Genomic DNA, 6,407 nt, shown 5'->3' with positions numbered 1-6,407 from the left:
CGCATTTACTCTAACAAGAGACGAGGAACGGTAGCTATTTGCGCTCTGCTATGCAAAACTAACTTGGCCAGTCCAGAGCATGAGTAACTATCGTGCTCAACGCATGATTCTGGCCTAAATCACTATCCATCTTAGATCTATTCTTCTATAGCCATAATATGATGCATATGCCAACAATCCAGATGTATACAAGACGTCTTGCGTACACCTGGATTGTTATCTATCACATACATACTGCCTGAAAAAAGACATAAGTAGAAAAGATCAAACATCCTAAATGTACGAGCTATCTTTTCATGCTCGTCACAGGACACAACTAATTTCATTTTGGTTGGTACCATGCATCGAGTCGTAGCGCCCCAATGCATATGGCCGCAGGCGAAAATACGTGCTTCCTTTGACCACTTTTTTCGTTTAAAAAGATGTCATTATCTGCCGATTTATATTTTCGTCGCTGGACTCCAGATGCTGTCGCTTTTACCTTGTATCATTATCATTAATGATAGATTCATTGTTCGCCGGCGCTGGACATTGCGTTGGCACACGATCATGGTCCACCTGCCTCGCTACTATCGTTATTGAGTAAAGCAAAACATAGATAAAGTTAGATTGAACAAGAGACAACTGAATAATGACAATATACAAGCAATACCTTAGTAATTAATAATAACTATATAACGTGTACGGTAACGCGGGTGTTTTAATCGACTACTGTTAATAGTCTTTGCATTGGTCTAAGTACGTATAAAATAATTTGCGTTTCATATACGCTATAAGATGGCCTCCAACGCGTCTGCACGACCTGTCCCAATTTACCGCACGATAATTTGCCTGCCGACCACTGAAACTGAAGCACATTAAGTTTCTTCTAAAAGGCATCACAGACAGCCGTTACTTCGTTTTTTTTTTCCTGTTGATGACATCGATTACGAGGAAATGCTACTGAAAATTAATTCGCAATGCCGAAAACCTGCCGCGCGATAGCTGTCGTTCAATACAGTATCTCTCATCAAACACACTGTAACCTGTGGCACATAGGTGGTCTTCCACGGACATACTAATGAAATATTCCTTTACCTGCACACTTAATAAACATATGCAGTATAAAAATCATTTCGGCCCATTTATCCGCTTGGCCAGCCTATTGGAAGGCTGCTGAAGGTGGTCAGACCCTTTCCTACGTTGATGTAAAATCTATTGCGCTTATTTATAGTTCTGCCAATTAGTAGCTTATAGTAGATCCGGAGCATGATCCAATTTTTAAATTTGGAAGGAACTAGAAACCTTATGAAATGTATACTGAAAGCTGCGCAAAGCTAAGACCCATTGCAACTCTAGCACAAAAAACTTATCGTTTGGCAAATCTCATAAAAGTCCTGACGTTCTTGCCAAGTTCGGTTCTGTGAGATTTTCTAGGTCTTTTAATTTCACAAATTGATAATAACTTAACAAAAAAAAACAGCCAAGTTCTCCCACAAACTGTAGGCCAACGACCCTGTGTAATTTTGTGAATAAGTTTGTGTGTTCATATATAAAATATGAACAAAATTCTACTAATTAAATCTAATAAGGAAATGCCCATTAAATATCGCTCTGACTGACTTTTGATTAAATCAAAAACAATTTGTTTTTCGTAGATATGTTTCAAATGACTCTGAACTTCTTTTGCCAGTCAATCAGCACTAGATTAGAGGTATATCATTTATAAGTTGCTCGTGTTCAGGACGGATGCAATAGTTAACGATACGTTTAGAAACAGAGGATCCCATAGTAAATTTGCTTTACGCTGTACTACGTCTATCTGCCAAATGCTAATTATATGCTAACCTAGACTTACCTATGGTGAATTTTTACCTGCGGAGGATGCCTACCTGAAACTCGCTCGATCTAGCTATTCCTCTTCTATAAATGTTTATACCCGCGTGAGATTGCACCATCAGCAGTAAGGTACTGATCTTGCCAGATTAGTACAAATAAGTTCGTATGTATTTTTTAATCAATAAAGCAGCGTGGGCTAAGCAGGTCACCCGCTTTACGCTTCCGTAGAGTTCTTATACGAAAATGAAAGGAAAAATCATCGAAATATAATAGTACAGTCTGATGCTACTAGCAAACAATAAAACGTATCTCGGAAAGTGAGCGTTTTCTATACACATATATGTTTCCTATATATTTCGCTTTGTTGTTTGACGTAGCAGCGAAAAAATTACCTGCCACATTACGCTTCGTGCGACAAACACCAAGGTAGGATGGTCTCTTCGTGCAATACTTACATTTATTTTCATGCCTACCTAGAAGCAGGATTTAGTAAATTTACGCCTAGGTCACAATATATCCTATAGTGAGTATAACATTCTAGTGTAAGGGTATCCCGTACACTGATGGTTTCTTGTATGCATCTGACGCTGGTCAGACGTAGATCTCCGAGTATAGGTATACGATTGTATGTTGTGCTTAACTTACTTTCCTCTATATACCTATGTGCATAAGCGGCGTCATACGGAGGTTTAGATTCAAGTTTCGTTGATGTTTACAAGATGTTTACAAAGATTACTAGCAATCTGTGTTTGCACACTTTCATCTAATCCAAGAAAATCGATACGTTTATCTATATGAATGAAAAAGATCGCCCCACCCACTGTGGCACTTGGTGCCACAGAAATGCTCCATCTCTTCTTATAAAGCTGTAGGTCTTCAATTAATGCACCGCACGTTTACGATACGCATAACACTTATATAACAGGCAGCAGTTATAAAAAAGGAAAGGTAGTTAATTGAGCTGCCTTATACATTGGATTATCCACTTTACCTTACTCTGGAGAGGTTTCTGGCTGGGCTTACATGGCGAATCTAGGAGTAACCAACCCTTTTTACTACCAGAGAGAGTCTCTTACGGAGATTTGGTCGGATCATCATCATCATCATCATCATGCAACGTCCAGTTACTCACCCGAGGGCAGACTAATGGAGGTAGACTCCCTAGTATAATGTTCATATTCATACAAAACGCATGTACTAGCACCCGTCCTGTGTGCCACATGCATTCTCGGCTTACTCCATTTGTCTTTATGGAACTCCTGACATGCAGTCCAATCAACACGCTCAAACCCTAAGGATATCCCTGCGCCTGACTAATGTCTGTGTCGCGCTGGTTAGGCAAGTCGAACAGCTCGAATGATCCACGGACGATCCTCGAAATTCCAAATAAGTCCAGAAGGTGAGAGCAGGTAGTACGTATACGCTATACCGAAGATGTGATTCTGAGAATTTTCTAAAAAACCTAAGAATGTCTGAAGGCACTGAGAAAACTGTTTCTAATAATTTTTTTGTTTCTAATAGTTTAATTATCTTTTTAATAATTAAAAAAATAATTCAAGTTGATTATAATGGTCTTGATTGCTAGATACCAGTTTGATATCATTCGGGTGTCAATGCGTAACCCGGTGAACATTGTAGCGTGTTAATGTCTTACTTATCGATCATATCACTCAAAGCTTATTGCGCTACGGATTTCTAGTGTTTCCTCAAAAAAGAAACGTCTTGCAGCCAATAAGATAATGTGTTACGTTGAAGCAGTCGTTAATTTGAAAGCACGAGTTGTTGATACTTCGCATCGGTACGAATGACGTCAACGACGTTTGCAACAGCTATATCACGTCAACAAATCGTTCGAGTATTTGACACGTCAAGCATCAGCTATCTCTATATAAACTATTTACAGATAATATATTTGTTTACGGTTTATTCTTAAATGATATTCTACCAACGTTCGCTAATTGAAGACACCTTTGGGATTTTTAGAGAATAATTTAGAAAAATAATTACTTTAGCGATATTAATAAAAACCGACAGGTTGGATCGTTCTAAATGTCTAGATATATGCGAGAAATAGTTCTGAACATATCTAGCTTTATTGAAACAAGCGAAAAAAAAAAGAAAAAAAAAAGGAAAAAAAAACATTTTAGGGAGAATCGAGTAATAGTATATAGCATTTGTTCAGTTGGAAAGTAATGCTAATGATTTTCTTTTCAGTACTGGCCCAAAGGCTATACGGCGTAGGAACACAATCACTTAACCTATGAACTATGTATATTAAGACTGAGAAGAAGAAGGGCTTGTCCGGGAGCCTTCGCTCGCTGAAACGAAATCATACGATAAGCGTAACATGTCTACCATCGGGATTACATCAGAAAGGGTGAACCTGAACAAATTATTGGAAAAGTACAATTGTGGAATAACAGCTTGAAAATCAGGATCTGGTGGGATACATATAGTCTATTCTTGGCCCAGTCGACCTGTGTTTATTTATACTGCTTGGTCGGTGATTTGTGGCTCCTAAATGAGTTAATTATTGGAATATTTCTTATTTTTGTTAGTTAATTTTTTTAGTTTTGAATATTTCACAATTCACATAAATGTTCAATGTATAGCCTATCGCATCGCCAGCAGTAACTACCATAGCGGGGAGTAATTTGAATTTTGCCTATAAAGGCTACCTACAACCGGTTGCATATCAATATTATTAACATTTTGACGCACGCCCCTTCTTTTTTTCGACACGTCTGCGAATGAGTAGTTTTTAAAGATCTACTGAAGGCTGTTTTGGACATTATTATTCTTTTCCTTTTGAACAAAACCACGTCTATTTGTCAAAAAGGTCACAAAATAGATCGTTTGACACTACCAGCCTGTGGAAATGGTTAAGAATTAGTAATACGTTGTCGTACTGTTCAGGCTAGAGGTGGTACACAAACAGACGACAAAAAGCAAGCCGCTGTTTCGACGGCTCTTCGCGCCTTATACAATAGCCCGTCTGCTATTTTTCACGTCGCCATTGTACACAGGAACGACTTTAGCGGGTACCATTGAAACCAAGTTAGATACAACTACCGGATGCGGAGAAGAAGGCGGCAACAGTAGCAGAAGTTGCTTTCGCTTTCAAGGGAGACCAACTTCGACTGAACATTAATTTCATGCATCTTTCCAACTCTCTAAACACCTGCCGGACCATTTAACTGACCATCTGCGTGTCGTGGGTTTGGCTGAGAACCTTAGGCACTGGGAGGAAACCATTAAAACAACATATCTCCCGCCCCGCCCCGCTGGCGATTTTTCTCAAAAAGGTTGCCTACTTCAATTAAGCAATTTCACCAGCTAAATAACTTCAGACAAGGTTAATCTAATCAAGAGCTGGCGGGTGGCACCGCTAATGATGACGGTAATGTTTGTCTGTCGGTATTTTCGTTACGGCGATTGCCGTAACTATTATTAGAAGTATTACGCAAGACCGAATGTTTAACGTGCATTCACTAAACGTCGAAGTCGTTTCGAAGCGCATGTGAATGCTGTACGTGCACGTAATAACAAAACAAGGGACTTGTACCTTTCGACAGCTGTGGCTCCATTATCATATGGGAGCATTTATTAAGGTCGACATAACAATAGAGTATAATTTTCCAAAGCATAATAAAGATGTTTAGCGCAAACTATAACAGTGGCAGTAATAACTCTTACGTAATAATGAATATCATTTGTAGAAACATGGTGAGAAGGTATTAGGAGCGCGTCACGATGGGTGAATGTTTTTTCTTTGGCCCTTTTTTTTTCATTTTATACGTCTACTCGTAGCTGAATGAATGATGATTTTACGATACACCAGCCGCGAGGATCTTGAATAAAGATTAAGCGAAACACGCAATACCAAAACGAAACTCATAAAGTTGGAAGGCGTATACCTTCTACCGCGCGCGTCAATACTGTTATATGTTATAATAATGTTATAATTAATTTTATCTAACGGAAGACTCGTTTGATTCGTCTAGCAACGGAATAATGTATTGCGTATTTGCCGCGCATGACTTCAACAAATACACTGGTTACTTCTCGGCAGGTACGATAAGGTTTGATGTTTAGTAAAAACTTGTTTAGTCAACTTTTCACTATTAAATGTTCAGTGACTTACTTCATTTAGCACTGATAGAAAGAAGTGGTGCTTTCAGGCATTCCTCGACATCCACAGTTGGCCGACCGAGCTGAAACGTGCTCCGGCATTGTTGGTAACATTTTTCCATTCATAGAATTGGCTTTAGACTCAAATCGATACACGATAGAAACAAACGATATACGCCAAATCGCCTCGCTACGGCCTCAGCCATTACCGAGACAAGATGTCCTTCTTAAAGTTTGTAAGCCACTTTCGATCAGTTTTCTCGGGCGTGGAACTCACGCCGTACACGGCACAGATATCGTGTGCTGCCTTGGAAGCATGGTAATTTTAGTAAAACGCAAAATACTTCTTTTTAGCCTCCATTTTTTGGGCCTAGAGTGGACAAAATTGTGACTGACATGTAAAAGCGAATAGCGAAAAAGGCGGGAATATTTAAAACGGCTTTTAATAGAAAGCTAAT

General features: G+C 39.0%; 1 long non-coding RNA gene across 1 annotated transcript; it reads left to right on the top strand.

Moving 5' to 3' along the window:
• The first annotated feature begins 5,441 nt into the window (after positions 1–5,441).
• LOC147757656 (uncharacterized) lies at positions 5,442–6,117 on the top strand. The gene is made up of 3 exons (XR_015321275.1): positions 5,442–5,575; positions 5,823–5,890; positions 6,000–6,117. It is a non-coding gene; the product is annotated as an uncharacterized LOC147757656 (long non-coding RNA).
• Positions 6,118–6,407: the final 290 nt, after the last annotated feature.

This window comes from Varroa destructor, unplaced genomic scaffold (genome assembly GCF_002443255.2).
Source record: "Varroa destructor unplaced genomic scaffold, Vdes_3.0 BEIS01000002.1, whole genome shotgun sequence".
NCBI lineage: Eukaryota > Metazoa > Arthropoda > Arachnida > Mesostigmata > Varroidae > Varroa > Varroa destructor.
The sequence above is the reverse complement of the archived record's forward strand: the minus strand, read 5'-3'. Positions and strand labels throughout refer to the sequence as shown.